General features: G+C 38.8%; 1 pseudogene; it reads left to right on the top strand.

The window, feature by feature from the left end:
* Positions 1 to 11,715: 11,715 nt before the first annotated feature.
* Positions 11,716 to 12,333, top strand: LOC129883499 (uncharacterized; annotated as a pseudogene).
* Positions 12,334 to 14,842: the final 2,509 nt, after the last annotated feature.

Below are 14,842 nucleotides of genomic sequence, written 5' to 3'. Positions count from 1 at the left end.
ACTCAATTTTACATCAAGAAAGAGAATTGCTCGTTTGTTAAGGAGGATGTAGACTTCTTGGGGCATGTCAAAAGCTAAAATCATGATGGACGAGGCCAAGGTGTCTTCCATAAAGGAGTGGGAGGCACCTACTTTTATGACGGAGTTACGGTCATTTTTGGGGCTCGTAAACTACTATTGTCGATTTAGAAAAGGGTATTCCGCCATTGTTGCACCTGAAGAAGAACCGTCTTCGAGAGTGGACGGAGTGCTGCCAAAGAGCCTTTGAAGTGTTGAAGGCCACCTCTATATGCCAAAATGTGGGAACTTAAGGTTCACTCTTCTAAAAGGAATGTCATGATACAAAGTAGGCTGGTTATCCGGGGCAGCAAGGCACGCGAGCATGCCATTTATGAAAGTCTTACCTATAGAGTAAGTAGATAAAGCAAGAGAGAAATCAAGCAAGTGATTGTAGGTATGCTAAGTTTATATATTATCTTATATAAGATTAGCAGATTGTTATGGAACTCGATCCTCTACTAGAGTCAGAGTTGTTTTGTAACTAGGTTCACCTACCCAATGCCAATGATACGAAGAGCTAGCATTTGTGTTGCATGTGGAAAAGCTTTCCTTTATGCGAGAAACTTCCTTCTATCTTGCAGTCTTGATGCTCAGTTCTATTCTCCCACATACCCGCTTTTGGAAGGCTAGCCGAGGGAGGGGGGAGGTGCTTTTTTAGGTTTGGTTTGCCTATATAAGAAGTGCACTTGCAGTGCTTTTAGTAACTATTTTGAAGTGCAATATATTTCTGTTCCAAGGGTATAATTGCATCTTTCTTAGGCTTAAAAACTAGGGCTTGTTGTTCATTATCAATACCTGTTTTAGAGAGATATAACCTCCTTGTCCGCCTCTCAATGTCTAGGTCTTTCCCCAACCCTCTCTTTCAATGTGGTACCTTTCACTCTACTTTGTCAACACTTTATCGCAATGCCGAAAGGTAGGATTTCAGGTCTTTTAGGAAAAGGATATCGAATGATCGATTAACCATTGAGAACATTAACCCCCAAAACAGGAATATTGTGGTGTTTTAATAGAGACATTATCCCTTCTATCTATCTTAATTATGTAATAAGAAAAGTAAGTAAAAAAATTCAACCTTTTTAAAACTCTTTTTAAAAAAGTGTGTAGGCCCCTACTTTAGTCCTCTTTTGGGGTCTTACAGGGGTGTTCCGTTAACAATGGGAAGATTAGCTCAAGTGATAGAAGGAGGTGGTAAGAGATATATCTTTGTAATATGTAATTACATAAAAAACAAAGGTTACTCTTTCCTGTCCACCAATGGGAAATGAAAGTCCTATCTTATGTTCGGACGGATAGAGCATTTAACTAAGAACGTCTGTTGGTATGATTATGATCTCAAAAGAAATGTATTTCTTTCTCTTTTGATTTAAAATTAGTAACGGACCATTGGCCATTAAGTGTCATATACATCTTCATATCTTGTATGTGGGGGAGTATACTGGCATCATCAATAGTCAACAGTTCCTTGGGTCTCAACACTTTCTTGATCAACCCTCCGATGGTTAAGAGGGTGAGTGAGATGGATTGCCTTCTTAACAGGACAATAATTAGGTAACTACGGATCATGGTCCCTATTTGCGCTTTCCCATCATTATATGATGTGGCTAGCTGTAAAGTATGCATACACAATGAGTACTATCCCTTTTTCTTATTACACCATGGCTTTTAGGTGATGATATCCTAATCACAGATAAGAGGTGGCATGGTAGTACAGGATTTTATTGGATAGGCTTGGTGTTACAACCACTTAGAAAAATCAAGAATATCCAAGAATGAAACCATCAATTTTGCTAAGATATTTTGGACCAAGGAAATGCAAATTTACCTTTCTCCAATCTCTCTTAGAGCATTAACTTCTTGTAGGAAAACTTTGGAGCTGTGTTAACTCACAATCAAGTATTCGATTTCAACATCAATTTTATAAATATTTGGGGGGCCAGATTCAGAGTTCGTTCTCATTTGATATCTACTCAATCAAAACGTTGGGAAAGACTGAAAGCAGCAGAAAGCAAACCACACATATCACATCTATTACCTCTAGAATATTGTATTAGGAGATTTAAACCTCTCAATCCTTTTTTGAAGGGAAATATAAGAAATTATCTCTATAAGGAATTAACACCTAAAGAGATACGACTCTTTCCAAATAAGTTGGTGTTTGATGGTGAGAGAGAAATCCTTGAACACACTATTTTACTTAGATGGGTGAAATAGTGGATAAAATGGGTCTCTTGGTACCATACTGTTGCAACATTAGCAGAAGTATTCATTGATCAGTTGATGGAAGTTCCTATGTGTAGTAAATTTTGGAAAAGAACAAACGTAGATCTTGATTTGATCAAGTATAGTTGAGGGTTGGTGTTCAGTGTCAGTTGTCTCCTCTATCAAAATAGTAAGAGAAAAAGAAGGATTTATCTCAGATCTTTATGTTTCACATTGGAATTTATCCTAATTTGAATTCCTCTCCAATGTTATCAAAACCCGTTGCCTTTTTATTAGAATTTTTTGCGAGAGTTGTTTCCACTATTTTAGCGATTATGATTAAGATAAAGCTCTTTAGATGTTTTTCTATTGTATAATTTTCTATTGTCCGAGTTGGAGTTAGAAATACATCAAGATTTCCTGTTCTTACTTGTACGGATTTTGGTTTTGGTATCATGGATCTTGGTTCGCACTTTATGGCATTTCCACTAGAAAAAGAATCCAGACATTTGTCGTGTACCTATTATGGAAAGTATTTGGACTCTGTGTCTTTTTCTTTCATTCTTTTATGAATTGTTGTTAGAAAGGGTAGATTGTGCAGGAAAGAATTCGGGTGGGGGAACGTCTACCTCCTCTCCCAAGCCTGATAAATGGGAAATGGCGCTAGATATACCGGATAATCAAGTTGCACCAGAATGTCTACGCTCTCATATTAAATAAGAGTTAAGATACCTCTTTAATATTGGGAAAACATGACCCTTTTTAATACTATGTTTGACAACTTTATTTCCCCCTTGGCCTTAGATGAGGCAAAGGTGGGTTTTTTCAAAAGCTCTCCTGAAAAGAATAAATGAACTTAAATTATTTCATTACAAAAGAGTGGATCACATTCCCTTTAAATTCTCCTAGAAAAAGGAGAAAGAAAGACTCCTTTCTATTATTTGGGAATATGCAGACAAATTACCCAATGAATAATAGGTTCCCACACCCCAGGCAGAGTTAGTGAGCCATGTAATAGGCAACCATTTTGCACGATTAGGGGGATACTTGAGTCAGCTTCTAGCGCCCGACAGAGTCTTGCGCCCTATCAAATTTTTGGGCCAATTCCCCCTTCGTACTACCAAAAAATAAGATTCTTGCCAAATCCGAGTTTGCTTCTACAACTATTACCAAACTAATACCTATTTTATTTAGTACTTCAAGTGCTTATGTTGAGTATAATGTTCATCCCATAGTGGATCAATTCCAACGATCCTTTCAAACTAGTACTCTTAGTAATCGAGTCTATAGCTTCTTCAATAAACTCTGGGTTTTTGATCAAGTTTTAAATGACTTTTTTCTAGTCAAATTGTTCTTATATTTTGGATATGAAGTCTTCTTCGAACTTTAAACAAAGGTGTTATTGATATATTGGGTCCTTATTGTAACTCATACACATTCCGACAATTGTCTGAGCGAATAAGTCAACTTCAAAGTGGATTTTTTATGCAAAGAGTGCGTTATGACCTGTGGCCACCTTCCTAGTGGGGGCGGCTCCTCCATTGTGGGTAAATGGAAAACTCGACTGTATGAACCCAAGGAAAGGTTGCACAGCAGTAGTAGGGGCCTTAAGTTATGAACTTTTTGTATTGCAAGTAGGAATGAAAGTGAATGAATCCCATCCCTTAGCGAGTGAAGTGCATACACCCCTTTAGAGATAGGGGCAAGCAAAAGAGCTCGTTCTTCCATTTTGAGATCTTTAGATTCGTAAGATCATACTAGAGTCCCTTTACTTTCTATTATATTAGTCAAGCACTAACGCCCTACAACTAGTATAGTATAGAAGAGAAGCCATCTTCAAAGCTTACCTAATTCAAAAAACAAGTATTATAAAAAAAGAGAAAGGTTAGGGGGCTGAGAAGCTTTTGCTTACTTCTTGTTGTCTATTTCGCAAGCCTTCACTTCCCCGTTATGTAACTTGCCTTCATTTGTTCGTCCACAAAGTTGTAAAAAGAGAGAAATGGGAGGCTATCTAGTAGAAGTTATTTTGGTTGTATGCCACGAGGTCTCTATGGACAAGGGGACAAGTGAATCATCACTTTTGGATGCAGACATCCCTTTACCATCTATCCCATTGCATTTGATCATCTAGTATTGTATTGTGCCATATCAGACCAGATAGATCTATTGAGAGAGAGAAGGGGATAAAACTCTAATTAGATATTCTTTTTATATTGATAGGGATCCCCATTCATTCTGCCATTCCCAGCACTATGAACTTATTGTCCCTACCTAACTATATGGTAGTGGTCTAGGGAGTGAAATTTCTAGAGCATGGGAGAATTCAGAGTATTGATTTCAGCAAAAGTAGCCAGAAGGACTACAATACTAAGTCTAGTGACTACTAGAATAGAGTTAAGTCAAAAGATATGGTATATCAGCCTTTCCGAGAGAGCCTCTAGGATCTCCTATAAACCCCCATGATATGGTAAAGGGAGTATATTAGGGGAAGCAGTGAGTGGAGATTCCCATGTAGAGAGCTCGATGAGGGGAGACCCTCACGTCCGATTCAGAGAACGGGGATATCCCGACCCTACTATCATTATGTCTTACAATATTACTTGATTCAACTGTATTTGTGAACTTTTCTCTTATATAAGACTCTCTATCTTCTTGGGTAGATAATCGATCATCTTTTATTTGGATAGTGAGTAGTTTTTATAATAATAAGTTAAGTCAATAATAATAGAACTGGAGGAGTGAAAGCCACTTGAGTATAAAGAGAGGAGCAAAAAGCTAGGATGGCTTGGTAAGAAAGCAATATGTTATGTGGGCGCCAACTCCAAGTTCCTTCTATTCTTTCTTTTTTCAAGTCATGATCAGAATGATGTCATTCTTTTTTGCTTTAGAAAGGAAAAAGGAAAAGGCCAATTTGCACCACTATCCTTCCCCAAAAATTCGGTTAGTGTGCATAGAATTCTACTTTCCTTAGGCGACTTTGTTGCCTTACAAAAAGAATTTCATTTCAATTTCCCCGGAATTTTGAAAAAAAACTGCTTCTTCTTTAAAGGCCTAAGGAAGAGCCTATTCATGTGCAGTTGATTCTCGAACAAAGTAAAGAATGATAGCGAATCTCTCTTCCAGTAGTAGGAGAGGCTAAAAGACCGCTAACTCCCCTAGCATTTCCCTCTTTGAGTTGGCCTATCCGAAAGAAAAAATGAGTGAATGCGCTAGATGTCTATCTGTTTTTCAAATTACTAGTACTGGCTTAGAGTGAGAAACCAGTCCATAGCTTTACATACCAGTTATCTATCAATTTCCTTCTCTCACATTACCTTAATGTTCAATCAAAAGCGTAGAAGAAAGACTATACCTACCAATCCAATAAGTAGATAGAGTAGAAAAGAAGGCCCGAAACAAGGTTAAATGAGACTGCCAATTGCAAGAGAAGAGAGAAAGCAAGTCGGAAACTTCTAACTTCATTACCGGACAAAATGCCTTCCTCTGATTCTTGGAATGAGAGTTATCTTTCTTCTTCCATGTCGTAGTCTTAGTCTTGGAATGCTCTAGTAAACTGTAGAGAAATCACTAGAAATGAGAGAGATGTGAGTGTCAATCATTCTGTTAGCATGCTCAAAGAGTGGTATCCAAAAAATGAAGAAGGAGAGAATGCACTTATAGCCTCTTTATTATATTCACCTATAGGTATTACATAGATTATAGACAGTCATCTCTCTTACAATGAGTTACTGTGATTGATTAGGGAGAGAGTGCTAGTCTAACTACCGGTACGGGTATGCTAATAGATAGAGGATCTTCCAGTCCTACAATAAGAAAGTAGCTTCTCTCACATACTGGCTTCTTTATTGAATGTGTCGATCTGCATTCTATCTAAGGAGTTGATTTGCATCCTTTTCTAGCAGTTAGCTAAGAAAGAAGCTATGATCGAGGAAGCCCCTTCCAATAGTGCCTCTACTCTACTAGTCCTATTCCTAGTACTAGATACTAGATAGACGGGCCAGTCACCAGTGGCATAAAATCCTTCTATGCTTGTCTAACTCAAGCCAGATAGCAACAATCACTCAAAATAGTCATGGAAGACATGCAAGTACAAATTGAAAGATAAGGAAGGCAAGTCAAAGTGGAAAGCAAGCCTTAAATAGAGTAGTTGCCAGAGAAGCAAGGCTAAAAGTGGTCTCAGGCATTCCAACTACATGAACTCCAATCTTATCTATTTCATAGGTTTTATGATCGCTAACACACATAAAACCAATCTCATAACTTTTTTTGCAGGCAGAAGGAAAGAGAAAACGAGCGAAACAAAGTAGAGTGAGGGGGAGAGAGGATTTACTTGGAATTGACTGTTAGTGAATCCCAAGTATGACATAGATAGAGGAAAGAAAATCTCATACATGCCAAAGGTACATGTAAGACCTAGCCTCCATGCATCTATCACATAGATATACAAATGCAGGTGTACTTCAGGAAACTAGAAAGCCTTGCCATTCAGATGAAGAGAATATTATCTGAATGAAAGCCTTATTCTTCCCTTATTAATGTTTGAGATGCCTAGTTATGCCAATTTTCCTAGCTGACAATATGACTTTTATGCCTAGCAGCAACTCGAATCTTATGTACTTTAGATGCCCAGTTTATCCGCCAGTTGTCTGGATGTAAAAGGAAGAGGTTAGTTCACAACTCTGGAAGCCAAAGACAAAGAGAGGAACACAACTATAGACCAGCAGATAAGGAAGAGATTTAGACAACTTAATTTTACTATTGAACTCTAAAGAAATGGTACAACTTATTTGGAAACTCAAAACTTGTTGGTTTACAAGCAAAACTCCATGCTACTTTAACATAAGGGCCGGTGTCCATCACTAAAAGTGGCATCTCTATTTGCACACATTGGAGAAATTTCTCTACTAGTGAAATTGGTCCATTGACACCTATCATTGTTTCAACCAAGGACGAGCACTCTTCTCGAATCTTTGGATGCACTCTCGCTTTAAGTAGCTGAAACCTCTATGTGGAAAAGTTTCTTATTGTGAAATGAATGGCATTCTAGAAGATCTCACTCAAACAAGAGCTTCTTACACTATACTAAATAGAATCAGTAGATATAGAGCATGTTCCTCTCCTGACGTTCCCCTAGCAGGGGAACTGTTAATAGCGATTGTTGCTCCTTATGCCGGGTTCCGCTCAACTATCCCTTCAGAGCTACCCTTGCCTGAAACAGAAGAGGTAGCTTAGTAACCTACTTGAGTAAGTAGTCTTATCCAAAAGCCTCAGGCAAAAAGAATGCTTAAACGCTACAAGGTTTTGAAAGAAAGACAGGCTTTAAGGCAACTAAAGCTAGGAAGGTAGGTTAAAGTGATAAGTCTTTCTTATCTGAAAGCAAGCAAGATAACAACAAAGGTTTTAGGAAACTCGCTGGTTTTGAGATGGGGTTCCTTGCGGGTATGTCCACTGGTTTTCCTATTCAAGTTCTAGTTCAAATTTCTGAAATTTCAAATTCTTATTGCCACTACTTAGCATACATTGGTTAAAGGGTTAAACAATTCATTTTTTTAACTTCAGATGAGTTAGGTTCTTTACACAAAAAAACTAGGCAAAAAGTGCACATGAAGATTCTAAATAATATAGTAAAATTGAATCATCGACAAGATGTTTATCAAAGAGATTTTATTATGGGATACAATCAAAGGGCTCATAAAATTCAAAACTTGAGAAGTAAGGGAATATTGATGGTCTTTGTTGAACAGTGAGCGAATGGATGGTAAGTGACTTTGATCTCATGCTGGCCTTTACTTCGGCTACTAATAAGGGGGTTGGGGTTTGACAAAGAAAGACTGGGCTTCCTTTAGCCGCCTATGTAGTAAGAAAATCTATGAGTTTGACATTGAATAGCCATAGTGAGTTCATTATCAGTGGTATATGTAGAGGAGGTATATGGGGTGGGGAGAAGGGCAATTTACCTTACTTGTTACAATTCCAGTTGAACTCGCAACAAACCCAGTATTTCTTTTATGGGATCAACTGCACTTTTTTGATATAGAATTGGATAATAAAAAACTGTATCTTTTTCTCTTGAATAGAGCAAGATGATATGCTGAAATGGGTGCTAGCTTGAAAACCGCCGTAGAACGAAGTAAGGCTGTTAGTTGATGCCTCACTAGGCTTTCATAAATAAGTTTCTCAACAATCAATATTTCTTATGAATAGTAGGGCACTAAGGGATAACTTATCGATGAAAAAAAATAAGAGGTTTCTGTTGGAGGGTCAAATGGAATTGAAAAGACTTTTTTTATATTTCAAGGTGGCATCTTGAAAGTGTCGTTAGTCGGTTTAATCATGGAACGTCCAAAGAGCCTGGTCAAATGTGAACATTATTATTAGAAAAAAATGCCCTAGAACGTGGTATTGAATAGAGTGAGAGGTCCCTTTCTTTCCTACTACTGAACCAAGAAATTGCGTAGATTGTTTTGCTTGGGATTCCCTAAGTAACCAAACCAATTCCTGTCATTTCACACGGAAAATGGTCTATTTTGAGTGTTTGAAGTGGATGAACAATCAGCGTACGTAATCGAGTTTCATACCATCATGTCTTTTTGCCCAGCAACACTAGAAACCGCTTTCATGTATCTTGGTTGGTGGAGAAGAAAAACCGCCCGAAAATAAAGATTCCATTCTCAAAAGTTTTAAAGGCTTGAAGGAGCGTAGCCTTATTCAAAAGGAATTGATAGGATTTTCTCTCTCTGATTATCTCCTACAATAAGATAAGAGGTAAGAAGCAAGAAAGACTGTTTATGGATAGCCCTTTTCAGTTTCAATGCGTGGAATGGAAAAAAAAGACTATCTTTCTTTCGGGGTCATAGATCAGTGAATTCCCTATTTCAAGCTTCCTTATAGGCAGAAGAGTTAGTAAAGGTACAGATAGCTCGATCTAGCCAGTGATCAAGCAAGTCCGGTTTCGATTCAATATCTTTCTTAAAACCCAGAAAATTATATGCCTCTATAATAGCTTGCAACGGAATGCAGTTATTTTTGACGAATAGCTATATTAGCTAGGCCACTTTCTTGATCAGGGTTTCCATATGAACTAGTGCATTAAGCACGAAGGCAAATACAGTTTTGTGATATGGTATCGTATATAAGAGAAAGCTTGCTTTTAGGAGTGATTTTTCACCATTATTGAGAAGATATAAAACATGCTTACTTACTAGTAAAGCGGCAAGAAGCACCTTCTCTGTCATCTCAAAGTCAACTTTCTCCCCTTTTACTAGTAGTTGAGTGCTCATTGTTCATTGTATATTGGCCAGATCCGAGCTTCCTAAGATCTATGCTATTGGGGAACTTTGCAAGGGTCATACCACCTTCTTGATTGACTATATTTGAGTCTTTAGAGTACTTTAGGATTATATTCTGCACCAAGGATTTGTGATTGTGGGCCGAGGTAAATATTGCATACCAGCAGATATGGTAGTCAATAATCGTTCGGACTTGGAAAAGGTTGTTGCAGCACCTATAGTAGGATAGAGGACTTATTGCGATGCTTGCAGACCAATTTATGATGTCTACGTCACTGACGTTTGTCCAGAAGGCCACGTGGATTGGCAAGGGTCTTCTTCGTCTAATGAGACCTCGATCCCGAAGCCTTCGAAGTATATTTTTGATAAGTGCCTCTATTTGTATGGGGAATTTGCTGCTGATAGATCTTACCCAGTATCCCCCTTCTTCTCCCACCGCCTTCCGACCCATGGGATTATACAATGACAATATCAGGGCATGAGTAACCGATTGTGACACTACCTGTTCAACGTTTGATGGCACCTTTCTCCAAACTGAGCTATGAAACAATAAGATCTCTCTTAGTCCTTATTGTATGTTCTTGATGGCCCCCCTATAAGATGCTCACTTGGGGACTTCTTACTCTAGCTATTCCAAGAGTCTCCACTAGTTGAACTGCGTGCAGTAGACTCCCTCTTCCGCTCATCGCCTTTGTCATCTCTTTTATCGAGATACTATTAACTAGGTTCCTAAACTTGGAATGAATGATGGAGCATAGCTGACAAGCTGTTATATGGATACAGTGTTTTACCAGTAGATACTTATCCAACTCTCGTAAGAATTATATGGGAGTCACCCTTGGAGAGACTTCCTGAATGACCATACCGAGGAATTCTACCGCACTCTTACAACTATGGTTGTTGATCCTACAGAGTCTACCCAAAGGTTCAAGCCATATTCTAGGCTGTGGGCGATACATTTTTGTTTTTCTATGAAAAGCTCGACGGAACCCACGATTCCCAATAGTAGATCGCCGTTATATAACGCCTAACAAATCCTTATTAAGTAATAGGTTTTTAAAAGGGCCAGCTTATGGTCCAGGCCTCTCTCTAACTTGATAGCAAGTATCACCTCCCTGCCTAGTTCTATAAGCAGGCCTTTTCTTTTGCAATACATAAAAGAGTCTCTTATGGCCCAATTATTATTACAACATTCTCTACCATAAAATTCAAAATTCCGGGTAAACCCGGCAGCTTCTATGAAAAAGGTGGTGCAAAGGAGGCTTGAGGGCTTATTAAAGAAACTGGAAAGGGACAACAACGGGTGGAAAATGAAAGGCCTTTTCTGGTCCCTCTGAGCCAGGGGTGCTTGTGGGGGGTATGCCACGATGAAACAAGGGATTGAAAGTCCGCTTTGCATTGGATGCTCTTTACCCTTCCTACAATGATGGCTCTATTATAATAGGGAGCGTTGAAGCTTTCTTCTTCGGAAGACTTTTCTTGATCATTAATATGACTTGTTCTTAATAGAACCGATCTTATTCTCTAAACAATCAGAATTTCATACTTCTGTTGGATCCTACCTATCTCCTGATCGAGCTTGTATAGGTAGATGTTACCTTGTAGGGACAATAGCAATACACTGTGTGGGATGGATTAAGGGCCATTCTCACCTCCTACGAGTCATCTAGTAGAAAAGACTTTCTTAATGGGGTAAAAAATCTTGGGATCATTGATCTCTTTCTTAGAGATTGGGATGAATCGATGTCGGTCAATAGTGTGAAAACACTTTCTTATGTCGAATTCCAAAAATCTATGATGGGTTCCCCACTCTTCTTTGATCTGTCTTAGGATGTAGTGGAAGCCTTGACCCGGGCGAAAGTGCAATGTGTATGGAAACTCGAGATCGTAAATGGATTCGAGTACCATTCTAATTACGTCTTTCATGATTCTTTTTATAGGTAGAACTACTATGAGCGATCTAAACTTCTACCCTTATTTATTTCTTTATATTGTAAAGGGGAATAAAGCCCCTTTTTTGTTCCCTCTATTGATAGAAAAGGGCACTCTTTCCTTCATTTCAGTGACTCATAGGGCTTCCCTCAACTTAGTCTTTTTCATTCTTGAGAATGGTCGCCACTTCTACTAGGACTTGAATGATTATCCCTTTCCGGTCCATCCCTGAATGTCATTGTGTACTGTTAACTTCCCCTCCATTATTGTAACTATCACCTGTAATCCATGCAGGTGTGTCCGCACCTCCCTGAGTAGACGATAAAGAAAGTATTTCTTAGAGAAACCCCCCAAGTTCCAGACCCAGGAGTCAACTATCCCATATGAGAATTCAGAATATATATCAGTCTCTGGAAGAGTGAAAGGGTCACCAATACTGAGGATCCCACCTAATCTTAGATAGGCACATGAGGGTTCCCCGCAATTCATTGATGTGCTTACACATAAGGATACCCTTGTTCGAAAGCTTCGCAGGACCACCTACCATTAGTCTTTGGTTGTAGGGGTTTATTGCATAAAAAGGCTCGGGTGCATGCTTCCAAAGAGAGAAGCCCAACGAATGTCAAATGCAAAGCCCCGCACCTCATTAAGATCATATTTGCATACTCTCCCAAAAAAGAAAGAGCTGACCCCATTGAATATGAGAGTAAGGTGCAAAAGTCCATTTATGTCCATCTTCCTTCTCACAGAGCCGTACGTGGACATTACTGCTCATACAGCTCCCATCCAGCAAGCAGTTAGCCTTTCTCTACAAGGAATGGAAGTGTGGATAAATCGACATCAAATATAGGATTGTTGTTGTACATGATCTCGATTTTAGTAGTCCTAGCTATCCACTCTACTATGAGATAGAGTGTTTATCCTAACCCTTTCACATGGGTACCTTCCTTTTTAATTGAGAGAAGGACTCTGAATTGACTCCCTTTATTCGAGATCCAAGAAAAGGGTATGGAGTTTCTCCAAGGTAGGCTCTCTTGTGGCGGTATACAGATTCTCAAGGGCGCAAGATCCCCGTCCCAGCCAATACCCTGTTGGATTAAGGACTGTCATGATCCTTAGAATCTCAACCTTGACCTCGAATAGGTCTTTTGCCTCTATTTCAGCCAGGTACATGATCTAGATAGGGGAATAAATAAGTATTTGGCTAGTAGCCTTTATTGGATAGACTGAATAGAATCCCCCCTATCACTTCATCTAGTTGATACAGATAAGGGACCACTCATGGGGGATTATTCGATGGACTAGCTTTGTTTCCCTAGGGAGCTACTTAAATAGCAGGTGACATATTTCTTGGTTCTGGTTCTAGCTGATCCACCAATGTGCCTATTTCTGTAGATTTTTCCCATGATTCCAAGAGGACCTGAAGCTTAAACGAATCTTTCGAGTAGGACTTTGATAGGTTGGAAGGGCCCGAAAGAGGAAGTGATCCTCCGACACTATAAACCAAAATCCTATAGAGAAATTGAGAACACAAAATCCCTAAGTAAGATATCAAACGGGTGCGTAAAAAACACTCAAATAAGGAGATGGAAAATAGAATGGATATGTATATGATAAAGACAAGTTGAAAACCATATCTTTGACTCAAAAGAAAATTATTTCTACAAATAAGAAAAATCAGGCTCAAAATAAGGATTGCAAAAAGTATGATATTTCCACCTGCGGTCATTATAGCGGTTCCTTATGATCCTACAAAAAACATAAAAAAGAATTGGCTTCTATGAATGTAAGAAAGGGAACTAAATAAGGAATGATAAGAATCATGGGTATCCCTGGATCTTATTTCGGTATGGGTACGACCAACGTGGTTGTTCCTATTTTATTTTCTTCTTCAAAGTTCTAAAGCACTATCTCTAAGTTACTTACAGAATCTCAGATCTCTCTAGACATGGAGAACTTCTCTTTTTAATACGCAATTTTAAGTGAGAATTCAAGTTTTGCTTATTCCCGACTATTGCATCTTCTCTGCCACACTACTTCAACAACAGCTTCTTAGTGACCTACTACCCTACCACCATGACCGGTAAGAGAACTGGATAATTGAAAACTATCCCAATCTATATAAAGTGTACCAGCACTGACTCTTGCACCTTTAGAGAAACTTCTTCGATCATCCTTCCTAAATGTGGCTCTTATATTTACTTAAGAACAAAAAGAATAGCTAGGTTTCCTTTTTCCCGAGGGGCATTGACACTCTAATCTAAGACCTATACCTATCTTCTCTATCACTCATGACTTTTGTCTTGTACAATATCGGTCATTGGAATCATAGAAAAAGAACTTCAGAGTGCTCACTTCCCTCTTTTTATTACTTCATACAATGCTTCCGGAGCTAGACGAAGACAACCTTCTATCTCCAAATCTTTTCAAAAGCATTTGCTACCGGTGGTCAAAATATTTTCCTATTCACATCTTTCTAAAAAAAACTTCCACCTCGAGCACACGCAATGGAGCCCTGGGTTACCAAAAGCAATCAATATTTCTTCTGTTGGGGGGGGGGGGGGAGTTTTATAAAGGGGGAGCCACTTGACTTTAGCCCTAGCGAAAGAGAAATAAAAAAAATATCCCTTCCTCGGATTCGAACCGATGACTTTCTTAGCCTATTTCTAAAGGGAAAGCTGATCAACTTGCATGTGCTAAGCATACGACGGAAGTAGCATCATTAGTCCTTTTTATCACTTTTTCGACTAGCTATAAACTTCAACCCCCTTTCTCTTACTTAGATGGCAAAATAAGTAAGCAAGACTTTCTACCCTACTTTTCTTTTCTTAAAAAATGGCGAATTACACCAAATTTTGCCTTCAACCAAGCCTTTTCATTCCAAAATCGAGAAAGATCACTCTGAAAAGTTAGCTTTTTCTTATTATACGATATCTTCACCACGGATTATAGAATTCCTCTTAGAAAAGAAGGCAGGAGCAAAGAGTATTTATTCACCAGTTTGCTAACCTACTTGTTGTCTACCCAAACTCCGTAACCAGAATAGGGCTCTGGACTTAAAATCACCCACTTTTAGAATTCTAGAAGGCGACGCCTAAACTAGTAGTACTTGCTTGAATTGATAGGCTTACTAGACTTCTTTGTCTATTCAATTTATTTTGGTGCAGACTCTTCCCCACGCCTATTTCTTCCCCCGAACTTGTGTGGAGCTTGCTCCCCGCCCTAGTCATATTGAGATCTTTCCCTGTGTAGGTAAATTTAGGCTCAGGAGGGGAATACCCGGTTCATCAGAACTTCAACTAGAAGAGGTAGGCTAGGGTTCCTGTTATAGGTATAAGAAAGCCAGTAGAGCAAAATAG

Source organism: Solanum dulcamara, chromosome 3 (genome assembly GCF_947179165.1).
Source record: "Solanum dulcamara chromosome 3, daSolDulc1.2, whole genome shotgun sequence".
NCBI lineage: Eukaryota > Viridiplantae > Streptophyta > Magnoliopsida > Solanales > Solanaceae > Solanum > Solanum dulcamara.
The sequence above is the reverse complement of the archived record's forward strand: the minus strand, read 5'-3'. Positions and strand labels throughout refer to the sequence as shown.